Raw genomic sequence first — 21,283 nt, forward strand, 5'->3', positions numbered from 1 at the left:
ACAACTACTGAGCCTGCGCTCTAGAGCCCGTGCTCCGCAATGAGAAGCCCGCGCACTGCAACGAAGGGTAGCCCCCGCTCGCCGCAACTAGAGAAAGCCCGCACGCAGCAATGAAGACCCGACGCAGCCAAAAATTAATAAATAAATAAATTAACTTATTAAAAAAAAAGAAAGATCTCCTAGAAATCAAGACCCTCTCCCAAAGACCCATAAACCAATAGGAAAAAAGGGGGGGAGGGTTATGGATAGATAGCACTCAGAAAAAAGGGGAAATATGCTCAACTTTGCTCAGAGTAAGAGAAATACAAACTAAAACTAACTGAGATATCATCCCTCAACCATCAGGTTAACAAGAGTCTAAAATATTGGCAAACTATTTTGTTCGTGAGGTTATAAAGAAAGATAACGGTATAACCCACAGATAGGAATCTGACACTATTTACCAAAATTACAGGTGCATTTATTCTTTAATTCACAAATACCACTTGGGGCTACCTAATCACAAATACACCCATACACGTATTAAATGGCCCATGTATGAAGTTATTCATCACAGCTTAGTAGCAAAAAACTATATATCCAAGTGTCCCGTAAAAAAAGGTATTGGTAGAATAAACAATGATACATCCACCCAATGAAGTACTATTCAGCTATAAAGAAGAATAAGGAAGATTCCCATATTCTGATTTGGAAAGGTGTCCTGGCTAAACTGTATTTGGTCTGGTACCTTTTGAGTAAGAAAGGGAGGATAAGAATGCCAGATAGTAATATTTTCGGCTCTGTGGGCCACACAGTCTCCACCACTGTAGCCCCAAAGTGGCCACAGGAGAATGGATGCGTTCCGATAAAACTTTAGTTACAAAATAAAGGCAGCCAGCTTGCAGGTTGTAGCTTGCTGACAACGGACATAAAGAAACACTGAAAGGATAAAGAAGAAGCTAAAAAAACTTAGAGGAAACAGCACACATGGGATAAAAACAGATAAATTGGACTTCAAAATTAAAAACTCAGGCGTTAAAAAACAGCATCAAGAAAGTTAAAAGATAAATCACCGAACGGGAGAAAATATTTGCAAATTGTATATCTGACAAGGGATTATGTCTCCAGATTATATAAAGGATTCTTGCAGCTCAACAAGATGTCAAATAGCCCAAGTGAAAAAAAGGACAAAGGATTTGAGTAGACATTTCTGCCAAGATACACAAATGGTCAATAAACACATGAAAAGACATTTAACATCCTTAGTCATCAAGGAAATTCAAATCAAAACCAAAGTGAGGGCTTCCCTGGCGGCGCAGTGGTTGAGAGTCCGCCTGCCGATGCAGGGGACGCGGGTTCGTGCCCTGGTCCGGGAAGATCCCACATGCCGCGGAGCGGCTGGGCCCGTGAGCCACGGCTACTGAGCCTGTGTGTCCGGAGCCTGTGCTCCGTGGCGGGAGAGGCCACAACAGTGAGAGGCCCGCGTACCACAAAAACAAAAAAACAAAAAAACCCCAAAATGAGATAACACTTCAAACCTACTAGGATGGCTATAATTTAAAAAAGACAGAAAATAACAAGTGTTGGTGAGGATGTGGTGAAATTGGAATGCTCACACATTGCTGATGGGAGTGTAAAACGGTGCACCTGCTTTGGAAAATTTTTCTGGAAAGGAGTTCCTCAAAAGGTTAAATATAAGGTGGATGCAACCCAAGTGTCCATCAATGGATGAATGGATAAACAAAATGTGGTCTATCCGTACAGCAGAATATTATTCAGCCTTAAAAAGGAAGGAAATTCTGACACATGCTACAACATGGATGAACTTTGAGGACATTATGCTAAATGAAAAGAGCCAGCCACACACACACCCAGAACACTGTACGATTCCACTTACAAAACATACCTAGAGTAGTCAAACTCAGAGACAGAAAGTAGAATGGTGGTTACTGGTAGCTGGGGGAAGGGCAGAGTGGAGAATCGTGGTTTAATGGGTACAGAGTTCTCGTTTTGTAAGATGAAAAAGTTCTGGAGACTGGTTACACAACAATACGAATGCACCACACCACTGAACGGCACACTTAGAAACAGTTAAGACGGTAAATTTTATGACGTGTTTCTTTATCACAATAAAAAACTTTTAAAAGAACATTAGAGCTACCATATGACCCAGAAATCCCACTGCTAGGTGTATACCCAAGAGAAATGCAAACACAAGTCCACACAAAAACTTGTAGCATTATTCACAACAGCCCAAACTGGAAATAACCCCATCAACGGAAGGATGGAAAAATACAATGTGGTGTATCCATACAACAAAATGCTATTCAGCAACAAAAAAGTAATGAAGTACTGATATATACCACAACATGGATGAATCTTGAAAACACATTAAGTGAAAGAAGACAGTCAAAACGAACCAGCATGACATGATTTCATTTATATGAATAAACAAATCTCTAGAGACAGATAGTTGTTACTTCCGGCCGGGCTGGCAAACAGAAGCGATCATACTCTGAGGTGCTGTCGGCATTCACTTGTCTTTTTTGATCCACGTGCTGGGTTACATGGTGTGTACAGTTTGTGAAAAGTCACAGAGCAGTACACAAGACTGTACCCTTTCCTGTATATATGCTATACCGCAATAAAAAGGAAAAATCAGGAGCTCATCACAAAGCAGGCTTTTGTGCCTTCTCCTCACCTCCTTTCTGCAGCACAGGACCAGGAATGGAGCTGGCATGGATCTCCAACCTCAAAACTTAGGGAAAAAAATGTTTTTTTAACCAACTGCAGAACTATAACACGACCCTACAACGTGATGATCGTCCAAAGAATCTGAGCCCCCAGTCTTTACTATTTCACAGAGCACATTTCCTTCCATACTGAGGTTCTGGTGTGTTTATTGCTGGGAGCAAGAGGAAGGCAAAGATATGGGGGACTGACATTTACTGAGCACTTACTAAGTTCAGGGCACTTGCCTGAATCTCTACCTAGAGGTTTTTAAAATGGGGGTCAGAGATGTTAAGTAAGTTATCCAGGGTCACACAGCACAGCCTATAAATGACAGGGCAGAAATTAAAACCTGATCCGTAAAACCAATGTCCTCTGTTTTGTCAGTTTGTACAAACTGCCTAAAGGACAACCTGCATTTCCTATGCGTTCCTGGATGGTGAGATGAAAGAGAGGCAGCCATGGTCCTGCCAGCTAGACTCCAGGTCCCTGGAGTACTCATCCTGGGGCAAGACCCATCTCCCAGATGTCTGAAGCAAGGTGTCAGGCTTGGTTTATCCAAAGTCACCTGTGTCAAACTGAATTTGAGATGAATCACAGCCCTCAATGTAAAAGCTGAAACGATAAAGCTTTCAGAAGAACACGTAGAAGAGGAGCTGCAAAACCACAACCTGGACGTAGGCAAAGATTTCTTAGACAGGACACAGAAAGCAAACTTAACAGGAAAAGAGCCTAAATTAGATTTAATCAAAGTTAAAATTTTCTGCTCATCAAATGTCACAAGTGGATGAATAAGCAAGCCACAGTCTGGGAGCAAATGTTCACAAAATATACTTCCGACAAAGCACTGGAATCCGGAATACATAAAGAACTCTTCTAATTCAATAATAAGATGACAACCCAACTAAACAGGTAAATGGCTTGAACAGGCATCTCACAAAGGAAGATGTCTGCATGGCTAAACAGCACATGAAAAGGTGCTCAACATCACTGATCAGCAGGGAAAGGTGACTTAAAACCATAATGAGAAACCACCACACCCCCCAACTAGCAGGGCCAAAATAGAAAAGCTCAGTAATACAAAGTGTTGGTGAGGACAAGAAGCCACAGTAGCTCTTGTGCATCGGTGCTAGGAATATAAAATGGTACCACTTTGAAAAAAAGTTTGGAAGTTTCTTAAACAGTTTAACATACACCTACCCTTTGATCCAGCCATTCCACTCCTAGGTATTTACCCGAGAGGAATAAAAAACATTTGCCATCAAAAAGACCTACATACAAATGTTCACAGTAGCCTTATTTATAATAGCCCCAAACTGGGAACAACCCAAATGTCCTTCAACAGGAGAATGGCTAAACCAACTGTGATATATTCATGCAATGGCATAGTACTTGGCATTAAAAAGGAACAAGCTACTGCTAACAGCAACAGAACGGATGAATCTCAAGAGTCACGCTGAGTGAAGGAAGCCAGACACGGAAGAGTACACACTGTCTGAGTCCATTTACACAAAACTCTAGAAAAGGCAAATCTAATCTAAAGTGACAGCATAAGAGTCACCGCCCGGGGCCAGGAACGGGAGTGGAAAGGGGAATGAGTGGGAGGGGACATAAGGGAACTTTCTGGGCAGATGGAAACTATATTGTGATAGGATTTGCCTACCTAGGTTTAGTCGTTTCTCCAAGTTGTACAACGAAGATTTGTGCATTTCAATGTATATACATTTTTACACTAACAATCTTGAAAAGTATAATCAAGTACGGGGTGGGGATTGGGTAGAGGTCAAGAAGAAATAAAGGTGGCAGAATGTTAATAATTGTTGAAGCTGCATAAGGCACATGCTTGAAATTTTCCATAATACAAAAATTGAAGAGAAGAAAAAAAATCACCTACATCGAACGCTCCCGCTCTCCCCCCGCCCTTTCGTGTCCAGTTCTGCCTGGCCCCTGGGCTGCCCTCCCGCAGCCCCAACTCCTGAGTGAACTCTGCTTCCTGCCAAGGTCTGCCGCTTGACTCCTTTCTCCTCTACAACTCCCCACCACCAACCAAGCCCCTATAACCGCCAGGCATTTTTTGCCAAGCCCTGTCACACCCAATAGCTCAAAAGCTGTTCAAGGGACTGGGAAACAAGAAGTTTTCCAGCTTGCTTTTCAAGAGTTCAGTCCTCTCCCGTCTACACTGTCTGACCGGAATTTAAACGGCACCTATCTCAAAGCCTGATACTTAGGAGGCTTTAAAAGATAGTTTATGGCTTGTATTCCAAAAATACGTCTGTAAGTTGACGACTGGGAACTGAACATACATTTTCCCGCATAACAAATAATATACAGCCAGTAATGCAGCGGGCCAGTCCACAAATATCTATCTACCCACTGTATGCACTCAATGCTCCAACAGCAATGCCTCAATTCAATGCTACAGGCGCAATGCTTCTCTATCAGCCAGTTCACGTGACTAAGAGTTGAGGAAAGTTCCAGGCTCAATGCTGAGTCAGTAGCAGTAAAAGTGGTTCAAAAGGAAGGAGGCTCAGGGAAGGGCCCCTCTGGGCAAGCCAGCAGCCACGTGCAGCAGAGGACAGCTGAGGTCCAGCCAGGGGCTCGTGTGCACAGGTCCTTGGATGTACAGTCATTGTTGCCTGGGCCTGAGCCGGCCGGCAGGGAAACAAGAGTGGGAGAAGGCTTCTGACTTGCAGCCCCATCTTTAATCTCCTACTGCACTTGCTTGAAATAAAATCACATTTATATTATAGAAAATAAACATTATAGAACGTGTGGACAAACAACAAGAACCAGTCTGCCCAGCACACAATCCAAACCACTGTTTCCATTCCAGTGTGGCCAGTGTGAGTTCTTCTAGTCTCTTCTATTAGATATGTACCACCCAGAAATGTGTCGTTAGGATGTATCTTATTTTTTAATAAAATCACAATCGCACTATGCCTGGCCACCATTTTCAACTTGGTTTCTACAGGAAACCACATTCTGATTTCCTTTTGAGGGTCCCCAACAAATTTTGCTTCATCTCGACAGGAGAAACCAAGTGTCATCTGTGTCCACTGAGAGTTATTCTAAAAAGGAGCTGGATACGTATTCCTAGGAAAGACTCAAAGTGTAGCAAAGAAAACTGCATCTGGTTCCCTGCCATTGAAGAGTTCACTGTCTGGCAGAAGAGCAACCATTAAATCAATAATTATTTAATCACAATTGTGTTACTTGCTAGGAAAGAAAACCACAGTGTGCGTACAACTGACGGGGGGCGGGAGAAGTTCGTGAAGGCTTCCTTGAAGACCTGAGATGTGAAGTCTGAAGGAGCTTTGGGCAGAGGAGGACTGCCAGGTGGTGGAGGGTGCCAGGATACGGTGGCTTCTAAGCAGATGACATGTACTGGAATGCACCGAGATTGGCCCAACCTTGAAAGACCAGTTACAAAACTGCTGACAGTAAGCTGGATGAGAGAAGCCAATGCTTGGACCAAGATGGTGGCAGGCATTTCTAGCAGAACGCACAGCAAGCTATATTAGTCAGGATGAGCTAGGCTGTGCTGACACATCAGACAAATCCCCCAAATTTCAGGGGCTTAACTGCCATCTTGAACACACAACCTTCAAATTTGCCATGACAGAGGCAAACTTCCCTGGTAGAGAGAAGGGAAGCAGGTTTCAGAACCATTTGCAAGCAATAGGCTGGATTTGAAAATGAGGGACAGGGTGGAGTCAGGAATGACTCCTAGGTTTCTGACTTGAACTGCTAAATTGATGATTTCACTCATCAAAGTTTACTTACATAAGGGAAGGCAATGTCTAACTAACTATTGCCCTTACATTCTGCCGGAAATATTGATAGATTTGGCCAGTCTCCTGACCATGTATATAGATGGCACACAAAACGTGCATTCTACAACCACCACAGCCATGTGTCCACAGGACTGTCTTCCTTGGAACTTCATGCACTTTCCAGAATGGTGAGGAAAGAGTATGCACCAAATTATTAGAAGTCTTAAGACATCTTTAAGTCTCTCTCTCTCTCTTTTTTTCGAATATTTATTTATTTATTGGGCTGCGTCAGGTCTTAGTTGCGGCATGCGGGACCTTTTCAGTTGCAGCATGCGGGATCTAGTTCCCTGACCAGGGATTGAACCCGGTCCCCCTGCAATGGGAGGGTGGAGTCTTAGCCACTGTACCACCGGGGAAGACCCTAAGGCTCTTTCTTAAGCAGGAGCCAATGCACCTATGGATTAAGCCCATCAAACTCAGCTGAGAGATACATTCAGGCATTTCTAGCAGAATGCACAGCAAGCTGTATTAGTCGGAATGAGCTAGGCTATGCTGCCACATCAGACGAATCCCCCAAATTTCAGGGGCTTAACTGCCATCTTGAACACACAACCTTCAAGTTTGCCATGACAGGCAAAGAGAGATGGAGGCGGCGTATCATCTAACTCTCATTTGCTTTCAAAGTGACACTTGTTGACGCTGCTCACGTTTCATTGGCCAGCACTCGTCAAAAGAACCCCAGCTAACTGCAAAGGAGATTAGGCAATGTGGAAGACTCTACGGAAGCCTGGTGGGCATGCTCTATGCCACACGACGCATTAAGCGAACGAAGAAGCCATGAGTAACATCACAGAAGGTGAAGCGAGACACGACCCACATGAAGGGCAGAGAACGCAACTAGAGCTGACCTTATTTTAAACCATTATATATCCTTTTTTGTTGCAAAAATCCCAATACTACTGTCGGATAAAAACCAACAGAATCACTCCAGTATCATTTAATACAAAAGGAAAAAATTACCTAGCCTCCAAAACCAGTGAAACCAGGGAAGAAGCTAGAATGTCTCCTCCCATGGCTGGTATGAACCTGATGGCCCAAGCATTTCCATTCCATTTTCTTGGCCCACAGCAGCATAGTGAGGGGCCCCACGATTGGCATATATTATTACCAGTGACAGTCCATTACAGGAGATGATACATGACCTGACTTTCTCTTGGAAAGGCATGCCCTAGGAGACAACTTTCTAGCAGCTGGGCTATATTTTCATAACCCAAGTTGCACTCTCTTACCACTATAAAAACCACCCCCAAGTCTGAGGAGCCTGACTAAATAAAAGCTTCTCTCTTGCTTATGCAAAATCCAAAGTGGATGATCCTGGTCCAACAGTTATCCTCAAAAGAGTGGTTCAGGGATCCAGGTACCTTCCATCATGTGCTACTGCCATCTTCTACAGCCAGCCTCCAAGGGACCCACGGAGACCACAGAAAGGGATGAGAGAGTATGAGAAGTTCTACAGATATGCCAACGCCTTGGCCCAAAGTGACAGACATGACTAATACTCACATTTCATTGGCCAGAACTAGTTAGATGGCCCACATAGACTCAAAGGGTGCTGGAAAACGTAGTCCCTGCTCCCAGCAACAACTAGGAGCAACAATCTCCTGACCACCTACCTACCTCTGCCACACTTTGTATCCTCCAAATGACTCTTGCCAGAAAAGGGGAACCATCAGGACAGAGCAAAGTCAGATAACTAACCTGGAGACTGATGTCTTGGTCTTTTAATCAATGTTCAGGAAACGCAAGGATTTCCTGTTGCAGGTGGCAATACCTCCCAACGTTTAAAATCACTGTGAACATAGCTGAAGAAAAAAATCAGAATCAGGGCCCCCGAGTCAGGAAAGTAGCATGTACGTGCGGTTCAGAGAGGACGGAGGGCAGGCAGAGTCAGGCACATCAGGTATGGAAAGCTCACCTGAGTCCCAGGTCCTGATCAAAGGGGCTGTTCTCGTCATTGGAGCAGTTAATAGCTAACTCAATAACCACAATAAGTGTATTCAACTACAGCATCCTGGGAGAATAGTTTCTGTGGTCAAAATGTTTGGGAAAGCATGAGACAGAGTTACCCAGGTTTCCTTCCTGTAGGATGTCCGAGTTTTCCATACATTCACCAGCACTGAGAACCTCCAGGAGGGAGACACAGCATGCACCTGAGGAAGCAGAGGAGGCTGCTCTGTGCAAACACACCCAACACACACAGTACATTAGCTAAAGTCGTGACTATGAATTCTGTTCAAGTAGAGAAATGGGCACCTCAGCAAAAGGCGCCAAGGCATATCCAGAAGAGGCAGTTTCTTCTAAAAAAAAAAAAAAAAAAAAAAAAAAAACAAAAAAAAACAAAAAAAAAGAGACATGTTTTGTTCTCCAAACCCTAGAAGTAACCGAGGGATTGACCCTCACTTACTGAATTTGATAGCTTTACTGAATTCAAGACTCTCATCTTTGAGGATGGATGCTGGATGACAAAAAAAAAAACAAAACCCAAAAGAAACAAACAAAAACCCAGGTCCTTCTATGGGCCAAAGGCACAACACAGAGATGAGCACCACCTCTGCTAAAAGTAAAAAGAACGTCCCTCAAAAAATTAAACATAGAATTACCGTTTGACCCAGTAATTCCATGTCCGGGTATACACCCGAAAATGTGAAAGCAGAGACTTGAACAGAAAATTTATCCACCCATGGTCATTACAGCATTATTCACCATAGCCTAAGACATCACGCTAAGTGAAATAAGCCAGTCACAGAAAGACAAATACTGTATGATTCCACTTATATGAGACATCTAGAGTAGTCAAATTCATAGAGACAGAGGGTAGGACAGTGGGTACCAGGGGCTGGGGGAGTGAGGAGTGGCAAGTTATTAAGGGGTACAGAGATTCCGTTTGGGATGATGAAAAAGTTCTGGAAATGGATAGTGGTGATGACTGCACAGCAGTGCGACTGTACTTAATGACTCTGAAATACACACTTAAAAATGGTTTCAACGTCAAATGTTATATTCCGTACACTTTACCATCATTATTTTTTAAAAAAGCCAATGAGACGCTCCTCAGCCCTCATGGCTTATGGCGGTTTTCTTTTACAACAGTGCCCACGTGCCCCCTTGCATGGGTTGATGGCTCTCCTGCAGCCCAGCAAATCACCCAGGCACTGGTGACACATAACCTCCTATTCAGACCCACAAAGGACCACATAAAACTGCACAAGGAGATGGAAAACACGATCCAGCCCAGCCTTGACTTACTATGACAACAGGAGATAGGAAGTGCTTAAATTTCACATCTACCATCCTCCCCGCCCCCGAAACACACCTGGGACAGTTCAATAGTTCTTGGAGAGCAAGGTTGTAGAACTTTTACAAAAAAGCCAAAGCGACAGATTTATATCTTTTTGGTGGAGACACCAAAAAGCTGTGAATGGCAGAGATCAGGAAGCCGGGGTGGGGGCGTGGTGTCTGTTTAAATCCATGAACCAACTTCTTGGAGTTTTGTATATTGTTTGTCAAACCTATGAAAAGAACTTATTAGTTATGATGATGTACTAAAAAATGATTTATTCAAGACCAGGCCAAGGTCAACCAAAGGAGGTACGTACTGCAGCTGAAAATTCTAGGCAATCAGGACCCAGAACAAGAAAAGGTCATGTGCTCTTTGTGTAGCTCTGGAATTGAAAGCCCAAGATTTCTGCCTGAATGAATCTTCACACCCAACCAGAAGGAAGGGGTCCTGGTAGTAGATGAAGGCTTGTTGTATACACACACACACACACACACACACACACCCACACACACCCACACACACCCCACGCCAATTTTCAGAGTCGGCACCAGCAAGCGGGAGGCTACAGTTGTGCCTAATGGCCAAATGGACATTTAACCATTCAGAGAAGAGTCTGTTCAAACTCCATTTTCAGCAGAGAATGAACAGAAGTCGAGAAAACCGAGTGGTTCCAGGTGAAATGGGCTCCTGAACAACTTATCTAAAAAAGATGTTGAAAAAATAAATGAATTAAAAAAAATAAAAATAAAAAAGATGTTGCGCTGAAGAGTCTACTCTGAGTGATCAGAAACATCCAGGGAGTGTTTTCAAAGGCCCAGCAGCCACTTGTTTGAACAAGCCCGCTACCCCACCCTCCTTCCAGCTGGGGAGGATTTGCTCTGCAGAAAACAGACCCCGGCAAAGAATGGATGGTAATAAAGCTAGCTTACCATCTCATCAGCACGGTGTGGCCGCCGCCATTTACCTTCTCACAAGCTTTTGGGATTAAGGCAGGCATGTTACTCCTGTTTGACCAGTGGAGAAACCAAGACACAGGGTCTCCCAGGTGAACTACTGTCCCACAATGCTTGTGAATATCACACAAGTGCCAGAGGCTTGTCACATGGCTTCCAAAGGTTCGGTAAGGAAAACAGCCAAGTAACAATCCGTTCCACACCTGGAGGAACTCGTGCCAACCAAAAGTACTGATTTAAGGCTGGGTTCTTCTGGCACACTTATTACAGTAAGCTGTGTCCCGTTCCGGCAACGGAGGAGATCCTGAAGCCGGGAATGTTTGTGCATTACAGGGTAAAATGTATCTGTCACACTGGTAGTAGAGCACAGCCCCACTGTCAATCTGTGTTAAGTGTGCAAAAGAACACCGGGGCATTTCTAAGAGACGCCTCCTCCCCCCATCCCCATCCCCCATTGTAACAGACCATTACCCACCCTTGACTGCAAAGTGGAATCATGTGGGAAGCATTCGACAATCCTGAGGCCTCAGATTCTGATGTCACTGGTCTGGGATACAGTCTGGGCATTAGGAGTTTGAAAAGCTCCCACAGGTGATTCTAATGTGTAGCCAGGGTTGGGACCCACAGGAGTGAGAAACAGTTGAATAACTACTGGAGGTCGGGGAACTCAGCCTCGACTGGGTTATAGGCTGTTTCTTGGATCATCTGATGTTTAAGAAAACTGAAGAATACAGAACTATAAATGCCAGGGGCCTCTGTTTTCTTATCTGTAAAAGGGTACAAGGCTACCTACTCTCCCCTCCCCAAAAGGTGGGGCGGTCCTGTCGAAAGAGTCAGCTGGTGCTAAGATGGGGAGGAAGAGCTGGTGCTTCGGCGGCGTGTGCGAAGATAAGGAGAACTGGGAGGAGTGGGCTGGGGGCCAAAGGGGACACCCGCCTCACCTGCGTCGTAGAAGGCGTCGAGCACGGCTATCTCCCCAAAGTCCAGCTCCCCGAAGGGCACGGAGGTGAGGTGGACGCCCTCGGCCTCGCAGTTTCGCAGCAAGCACCGCCGCGCCCCCGCCTCGGGGCCGCCGGCCGCACCGCCCTGGGGGCTCTCGCTGCGCACGTACACTGCCCATAGAGCCCGCCGCGGCCCGCCCCCGCCCTCGCCTCCAGCCCCCTCGCCCTCGGCCACCCCCTCGGGCTCCGGCGGCCACGCCGGCCCCGCCGCGCCCTCGTCCCCCGGCGGCAGCGGGAACTGTGCGGACTCGGCCGACGCCCCGAGCGCCCCAGCCGGGGGAGCCCCGCCGCCGCTCTCCATGTGGCGGCCCCGCGCGCCCTTCCTTGTCCCACCTCCGCGCGAGTGGCCGGCGGCTATGGCACCTGCTCCTGCGACGCGGGAAGGGAGCTGGGGGACCCAGCGCCCGCCGGTGGCCCCGGCGTCGGGCCCCTCGGCGGCACGCAGAAGCTACAGCCCCGCAGCCCCCGAGCGCCCTTTGAAGGCTCGGGAGAGAGGGGCGGGGGCTGCGGACGTCAGGGCGAGCGGAGGGCGGGAGGAGGTCTGGGAAGGGCGGCGGGGCAGAAGCCCGCAGGGCGCCCCCTGCCGCCTCCCCCAGGCAGCGCCCTAAGAAGGGCGGATTCACGAATTTCAGGGTTCTGCTCTTGTTGCCGTCCCTCCAGCCTTAGGAGTCCCATTTTTTTCCTCAAAACAATTTGAGGCTTTTCAGGCAGAGAAAAAGCTCTTTCAAAGCGCCGGCTGGATGTAAATCTTCAATTCCAAACTAAATACAGATGTAGTGTTAACCCAGAATCGAGATGAGAAGATGCTTATTTAAAATACCTCTGAGTTTGTACTCCTTGTCCCCAGTTGCCAAGAGCATGGCCCTCCTGAGCTCATGCCCTGGAGACCCGCTTGTCCCGACTTTCACTGTGACCTTGACAAAAGCACCGTGATGCACCAGCATCAAATTTTGTTGGTCTGGAAAATAGACTCCAAGTAGCCTGCCTGCAGGATCTAAGAAATGCTGTGAACCCAAAGGGCTCTTTACTCTGGATCTTACCCACCTCACGATTTTAGGCCCAAGTATTAAAAAGTAGTATTACCACTGCAGGTAGTACTTGTATTTATTTAAAAGATAGGATGCACTGGACATTGTCACAAGGTTTTGGGGTTTTGGTGGTTTTCATTTTTAATAATAGTTTTATTGAGATATAATTCACAAACCATCCAGTTAACCCATTTAAATAGTTTTTAGTTTATCCGCGGAGTTGAGCAGCCATCATCGTACTCAGTTTTAGAACATTTTCATCACCCCCCAGAAAACCCCAGTACCCATCAACAACAGTCTCTCTCCACCTCCCCCAACACGCATCAGCCCCAGGCAACCACCAATCTACTTTCTGTCTCTATAGATTTGGCTATTCTGGACATTTCCTATAAATGGAATCATACAATGTGTGGATAGAGGTTTTCATTTGTTCTGGGTGTATACCTAGGAATGGGATTTCTGGGTCATATGGCAACTTTATGTTTAAGCTTTGGAGAAGCTACCACTGCTTTCCAATGTGGCTCCACCTTTTTATATTTCCGCCAGCAGTGTACAAGCATGCCAACTTCTCCACACTCTCACCAACACTTGTTATTGTCTTTTTGATTATAGCCATCCTAGTGGGAGTGAAGTCATAGCTCACTGGGATTTTGATTTGCGTTTCTCTTAAAGACTAATGACGTTGAGCATTTTGTGGTGTGCTTATCCTCTATTTGCATAATTTCTTTGGAGAAAAGTCCATTCAAACCCTTTACCCTTTTACAAACAGGGTATTTGTCTTTTTATTATTGAATTGCAAAAGCTCTTTATATATTATAGATACAAGGCCCTTATCAGATATGTGATTTGCAAACACTTTTTCCTCTTCTGTAGGCTGTCTTTTTACTTTCTTGATGGTGTCCTTTGCAGCATATCACAAGCCATTTTGACACAAGCAGGATAGGACTTGCCTTATAAAACAACACTTTACCTTCTCTTCATGTTTCAGCAATAATATAGTCCATCCCTCTACCTCACCCCCAAAAGAAAGCAGAAACCGCCAGCATAAATCTTTGAAGAAATCCTAATTCCTGTCCTCGTAGAAATTAGCAATTTCACAAGTGATATCAATGTGCAACCTCTTTTGTAGCCAATGAATGGAAAATGGGCTCTGAGGAAATCTGTAAAAACACACAGGCCAGAATTAGGAAGAGGAAAGCTAGAGAAAACTTCCAACACGTCTAAGATTTTTTTAAAAGTACGATGCTATAAAAGGACACATCTTCTTTGTAACCTTGTAATGCATAATAATAGTAATTTTCCTAATGTGCCTGTTCATCTGAGATTATTTCAATGACTGGCACAGCCTTCAGAAGGACAGAGATGCCCACTTCACAATTGCTTGCCAATGTCTTGCTGTTGCCTGCACTTCAATCTTCCTATGTTTCTTCCAGCTCTCACTAGGCCCTGCTGACTAAATGAGACTCATAGGAGTTGTGAATTCTGGCTTGAATAATACCATTCTTTAATCACAACCCCTGCTGAGTAAAGAACCTGGCTAGCAGGCACCTTCCTCGCAGTTGGCATGCACAGCCCACCTTCTCATTGTTTCTAGTAATTTGCACACCTGAAACATGTCCCAGCCCCTTCTCCCAATGTCCTTCCTACCTCCCCTGCCCCAGCCCCACTGATGCGAAAATTGCAAAACGCTGGATTAGTCTTTTCCTTTTAGTTGAACAATTGTCTGTTCTTACCTCCGCCTTGCCCCTAAGTGCACATCCTGGAAAACACTTTGCCCCAGTGCAGAGATGTCATTTGGACTGGCAGAGGGAATTGAAGAATAGAGTAGAGGCACTGTAGCTAAAGAGTAAGATTAAATCTAGGTGTTCTTCTCATTTCCTCCATTTTATTTTAGGTTGGTTATTCATACCAGTTGTGGTCCCACTAGTTAGTTCTTTGACTCACACTGTAAACACTGTAAATATTTTAGTTACCACTTGAGTGGCAATTTCATTACTTTTTTCCTAAGAAAATACAGTGTGCCCAAGGGCCAAGCAAATAGTGACAAAAGGGAAACAACCAGGTTGCACAATAGTATATGTATTTGGAAAAACTCTAACATATGTAGTCATTCAACAAGGATTTCTTGAGCATCTATTGTGTGTCAGGCACTGTCCTTGGTGCAGAGGTTATCATAGTGAACAAGACAGCCAAAGTCCCTGCCATTATGTTATAAGTAGATAGACAGAAATGTCTATAGACAGATATACCTGTGTATAGATGCTATATTGTATGGACATATTTATGATAATAATCTTATTTAGTACAATAAGATTATTGTAATCTGCCATAAAGTACAAGAAAAACAAACAGGGTGGATGAAACTCATAAGAAGCATTAAGTGTAGATTATATATAAAATACTAGTTTATGAAATATAGGTGAAACTCATAGCATGTTTTTTTAAAACATTTATTTATTTTTGGCTGCGTTGAGTCTTCGTTGCCGCACGCGGGCTTTCTCTAGTTGCGTTGAGCGGGGGCTGCTCTTTGTTTTGGTGTGCGGGCTTCTCAATGCCATGGCTTCTCTTGTTGCAGAGCACGGGCTCTAGGTGCATGGGCTTCAGTAGTTGTGGTGCACAGGCTCAGTAGTTGTGGTGCATGGGCTTAGTTGCTCCACGGCATGTGGATCTTCCCGGACCAGGGCTTCAACCCGTGTCCCCTGCACTGGCAGGCGGGTTCTTAACCACTGCGCCACCAGGGAAGTCCCCATAGCATGTTTTAATTATACACCATGAGTGATCAAGTAGATTGTGAGAAAAAGGTGGACTTCATAAGATTTAGTAAAAATAATAAGTTATTTCCCTCTACGACATGTTGCAGATGGAATATATATTGGAACAAACAAGACTATCACTTACAGATAGATAGGGATGGAAGGACCACCAAGTCATTAGGTATGAGCATGCAATCTCTGAACTCACAGTTATGTCACCCCTAAACCAACCACCCATTCTGGTCTCACATGTGCCCTCTACCTCCTTGAAGGTATAGAATATAGTTATAATAACTTTTAATATCCTTGTTTATGAATACTATTATCTGTTTTATTACTGGATCTTTTCCTATTGGTTGATTTTTCTCCTCATTGTGGGTCATTTTTTTCCTGCTTCTTTGCATGCCTGGTAATTTTTTATTAGATGCCACACATTGTGAATTTTACCTTAATGAGTACTGTGTATTTTTGTATTCCTATAAATATTCTTGAGCTTTGTTCTGGGACACAGTTACTTGGAAATAGTTTGATCCTTCTGAGGCTTCCTTTTAAGCTTTGTTTTAAATGGGATCAGAGCAGCCTTTAGGCTAGGGGTAATTAATCCCTACTACTGAGGCAATGCCTTTCTGAATATTCTACCCAATGTCTTGGGATTTATGAAGTTTTTCCATTCTGGCCAGTGGAAACAGAAACTAGCTGGGCCCTGTGGGACCTCCAAGGATTGTTCCCCCTAATCCGTTCAGGTAGTTCTTTCCCCAGCCTTGAGTATTTTCTTTACACACAGGTGCTGGTCCGTACCCTACTGAAGATTCCCGATCTACACACCTCTGGAACTCTGCGCAGCTTTTCCTCCCCAGTACTCAAACCGTGGCCTCGTTGGCATTCCAGCTCCATAAGCTCAACTTAGAATGATAACTGGGCTCCCCTCGGCCTCCCTTTCTCTGTTCTATGGCCTGGAAACTCTCTCAGGCCCGTAAGCTGGGAAATCGCAGGGCTCTATTTGTTTCCCCTTTCTCTGAGATCTCTGTCCCGTGTTGCGCTCCTTATATGATTTTTGCAACTTTTTCTGGAAAAGTCTAAAATTCTTTTAAGATGAGAAGACTTAAAATTTCAACATTAAAAAGAAAAGCATTTCTCCCTTCCCCACTCTAGGCCTGCTCCAGGCTGCCCACTTGAAGCAGGAAAAGGAGGAGCAGTGTTGGCTTCTCCCCTCTTCCACCATGCTGGCCACGTCTCCAAGATGGGGGTGTGTAGGGAGAGGAGCTAAGGCAACCCCACTTATGGGTTTCTCATGCTGGGGCCATACCCGGTCCAGGGGAAATGCATACCCTTCACCCCACACTTGTCTTCCATGTCCTGAAAACTTCTTGGGAACATATGTAGCAAGCCATCTTTGAGTCCTTTCCTTAGGCTCATGGTGAGTAGTAGGCAACCCTCCAACACCCCCATTGGCAGAGAGGAACTCACCAGCACACCAATCTCTCTCCAAAACACTCTTCTAATTTCCAACTCTCTTTTCTGGGAACGCCCAGCCTCACTGTGAAAATGAGTATTTTGTTTCTGGTACGAGACCTTCCAGAGTGCTCTTTTCTCTCTGCCATCAACTTTCTGCTGCCAGTAACATTCCAGATGATACCTGCTTCATCAGCCTAGGGCCTGGAGTGAAGATAACGATAACATGAACCAAAGCCCCCACTTGACTTAAAATGGACATTGAAGAAGAACTTGCAAGAGATAAGGGTGTTAGCCATGCAGATATGGACAGGAAGAGCACTGCAGGCAGAGGCAAGGGCCAGTGCGAAGGCCCTAAGGCATCCTAGCTTGCTCAAGCAACAGCAAGGCCAGAATCTCTAGATATTTAGAATCCCGTCATCTCATTTTTTAAACACTAGTTTCTAGAAAGTTCTTCCATATATTTAAATGAAATCTTCTCTTATAACTACCACCCATTTATTCTTCTTTTAAAAAATTTTATTTATTTAATTAATTTATTTTATTTTTGCCTGATTTGTGTCTTTGCTGCTGCACATGGGCTTTCTCTAGTTGTGGCTCGCGGGGGATACTCTTCGTTGCGGCGCGCAGGCTTCTCATTGCGGTGGCTTCTCTTGTTGCAGAGCACAGGCTCTACGGTGCGCGGGCTTCAGTAGTTGTGGCACGTGAGCTCAGTAGTTGTGGCTCGCGGGCTCTAGAGCGCAGGCTCAGTAATTGTGGCGCACGGGCCCAGCCGCTTGGTGGCATGTGGGATCTTCCCGGACCAGGGCTCGAACCCGTGTCCCCTGCATTGGCAGGTGGATTCTTAACCACTGCACCACCAGGGAAGCCCCCACCCACTTATTCTAATTTAATTCTTCTTCCACATGGCAGCTTTCCAAGTACTGCCCTCAGGTTTCTCCCACCTCCCACACCCTTCGATCATTTCTCCATGACATAGTATCCAGGCTACTCACCACCTTGATGATTCTCCTCAGGAAGAGTCTCTATTTGTCTCTATTGTTGTTCTGTGTGTACAAAAGACTTTTTTAAAATTAAACTTTATTTTGAGATGATTGTAGAAATCATACAGAGATCTGGTGAACCCTTTAATCAGTTTGCCCCAATGGTAACATCTTGCCAAACTGTAGTACGCTATCAAGGATACTGATATCAAGATATCAGGGTATTGACATTAAGACAGTCAACATACAGAACAGTTTCATCACCACAAGGATCCCTCCTGCTGCCCTTTGACTGCCACACCCATCTCCCTTCTCACCCCTCATCCCTAACTGCTGGCAACCACTAATCTGATCTCCATTTCTATAATTTTGTCATTTCAAGAATGTTATATAAATGGAACCATAGAATATGTAACCTTTAAGGACTGTCTTTTTTCACCCAGCACAATTCCCCTGGGATTCATCCAAGCTGTTGCATCAGTAATCCTTTCCAATTATTGCTGAGCACTATTCCATGGTATAGATGCACGACAGTTTCTTTAATCATGCACCCATTGAAGGACACCTGGGTTGTTTCCACTCCTGGGTTATTATGAATAAAGCTGCGATGAACATTCATGTACAGGTTTCTGTGCGAACGTAAGTTTTCATTTCTCTGGGATAAACGCCCAGGAGTGCAAATTCTAGGTCATATGGTAGTTGCCTGTTTAATTTTTTAAGAAACTGCCAAATTGTTTTCCAGAGTGGCTACACTGTTTTGCATTCCCACCAGCAATGTACAAGTGATCCAGTTTCTCCACATCCTTGCTAGTATTTGGTGTTGTCACTTTAAAAAATTTTAGCCATTTTGATAAGTGCGTAGTAATATTTCACTGTGGTTTTAATTTGCATTTTTCCAATGGATAATGATGTTTAACATCTTTTCATGTGCTTTTCTGCCATTTGTTTATCTTCTTTGGTGAATGTCTGTTCATATCTTGTGCCCATTTTCTAAGTGGAATGTTTGGTTTTTTACTGTTGAGTTTTGAGTGTTCTCTATATATTCTAGATAGCAATTCTTTGTCAGATATGGGGGTTGCAAATATTTCTCTCCCAGTCTGTAGCTTGTCTTTTTATCCTCTTTAACAGACAGAGCAAAAGCTTTTAATCTTTTTAAAAACTTCGTTTCCATTATGGTTTATTACAGGATATTGAGTATAATTCCCCATGCTATACAATAGGACCTTGTTGTTTATCCATACTATATATAATCGTTTGGATCTGCTAGTCCCAAACTCCCAATCCAATCCTCTCTCTCCCCACCTCCCCCTTGGCAACCACAAGCCTGTTCTCTATGTTTGTGAGTCTGTTTCTGTTTCATAGATTAAGGCTTTTAATCTTGATGAGGCCCAATTTATCAGTTTTTCCATTTATGGATGGTGCTTTTGCTTTCAAGTTAAAGAACACTTTCCCTAGACCTAGGGCTCAAAGATTTTCTCCTCTTTTTTTCTAAAAGTTTCATAGTTTTACATTTTATATTTAAAATCCATTTTGACTCCCTCACCCTGCATTCTTCTAAAAGGTGCTTGTCCTTCCTGTGTTTACACCTCTCAAACCAGACTCCCTAGAGCCCTCAAGCACTCTCTATATGACTTGGCTTCAAATTACTTATGTACAATATCCAATTCGGCGTGTATCAAGAATGATTCATCATAGCCCTGTTAAGTAGGTTGCCCCAAACTTGATCCATATCTGCAGGTTGAATCAGACTGGAAGCAAGAATACCTTGGCATTCCCACTTGAATCAGTAGAAAATATTAGAGACTGGGACTTATACCATTGGCACTCCTGAGGCCTCTGGACTCAGACTGGAACTACACCACTGGCTTCTTGAGTCTCCAGCTCCCAGACCACAGATTGTTGGACTTCTCAGTATCCATAATCAGCCACGTGGCTGACAGGGTCTTGGTGCTCCGGCCTGCTGTCAGGCCTGAGCCGCTGAGGTGGGAGAGCTGAGTTCAGGACATTGGACCACCAGAGACCTCCAGGCCGCACGTAATATCAATCGGCAAGAGCTCTCCCAGAGATCTCCGTCTCAACCCTAAGACCCAGCTCCACTCAACGGCCAGCAAGCTCCAGTGCTGGACGCCCCATGCCAAACAACTAGCAAGACAGGAACACAACCCCACCCATTAGCAGAGAGGCTGACTAAAATCATACTAAGTTCACAGACAGCACAAAACACACCACCGGACATGGCCCTGCCCACCAGAAAGACAAGATCCAGCCCGCCCCATCAGAACACAGGCACCAGTCCCCTCCACCAGGAAACCTACACAAGCCACTGAACCAATCTCACCCACTGGGGGCAGACACCAAAAACAACAGGAACTATGAACCTGCAGCCTGCAAAAAGGAGACCCCAAACACAGTAAGTTAACCAAAATGAGAAGACAGAGAAATACACAGCAGATGAAGGAGCAAGGTAAAAACCCACCAGGCCAAACAAATGAAGAGGAAATAGGCAGTCTACCTGAGAAAGAATTCAGAGCAATGATAGTAAAGATGATCGAAAATCTTGGAAATAGAATGGAGAGGGCTTCCCTGGTGGCGCAGTGGTTGCGCGTCCGCCTGCCGATGCAGGGGAACCGGGTTCGCGCCCCGGTCTGGGAGGATCCCACATGCCGCGGAGCGGCTGGGCCCGTGAGGAAAGGAAATAGTCAATCAAGTCCAGGAAGCACAGAGAGTCCCATACAGGATAAATCCAAGGAGAAACACGCCAAAACATATATTAATCAAACAATCAATAATTAAATACAAAGAAAAAATATTAAAAGCAGCAAGGGAAAAGCAACAAATAACATACAAGGGAATCTCCATAAGGTTAAAAGCTGATTTTCAGTGGAAACTGTGCAAGCCAGAAGGGAGTGGCAGGACATTTAAAGGGATGAAAAGGAAAAACCTACAACCAAGATTACTCTACCCAGCAAGGATGCCATTCAGATTCGATGGAGAAATTAAAACCTTTACAGACAAGCAAAAGCAAAGAGAGTTCAGCACCACCAAACCAGCTTTACAACAAATGCTAAAGGAACTTCTCTAGGCAGGAAACACAAGAGGAGGAAAAGACCTAAAATAACAAACCCAAAACAATTAAGAAAATGGTCATAGGAACATACATATTGATAATTACCTTGAATGTAAATGGATTAAATGCTCTAACCAAAAGACATAGACTGGCTGAATGGATACAAAAACAAGACCCGTATATATGCTGTCTACAAGAGACCCACTTCAGACCTAGGGACACAT

General features: G+C 44.6%; 1 long non-coding RNA gene across 1 annotated transcript; it reads right to left on the bottom strand.

The window, feature by feature from the left end:
• Positions 1–13,522: 13,522 nt before the first annotated feature.
• Positions 13,523–20,665, bottom strand: LOC114484741 (uncharacterized). Its single transcript, XR_003677971.2, has 3 exons — positions 18,005–20,665; positions 17,025–17,213; positions 13,523–13,964 (listed from the first exon to the last, which is right to left on the bottom strand). It is a non-coding gene; the product is annotated as an uncharacterized lncRNA (long non-coding RNA).
• Positions 20,666–21,283: the final 618 nt, after the last annotated feature.

This window comes from Physeter macrocephalus, chromosome 21, assembly GCF_002837175.3.
Source record: "Physeter macrocephalus isolate SW-GA chromosome 21, ASM283717v5, whole genome shotgun sequence".
In the NCBI taxonomy this organism is placed as follows: Eukaryota; Metazoa; Chordata; class Mammalia; order Artiodactyla; family Physeteridae; genus Physeter; species Physeter macrocephalus.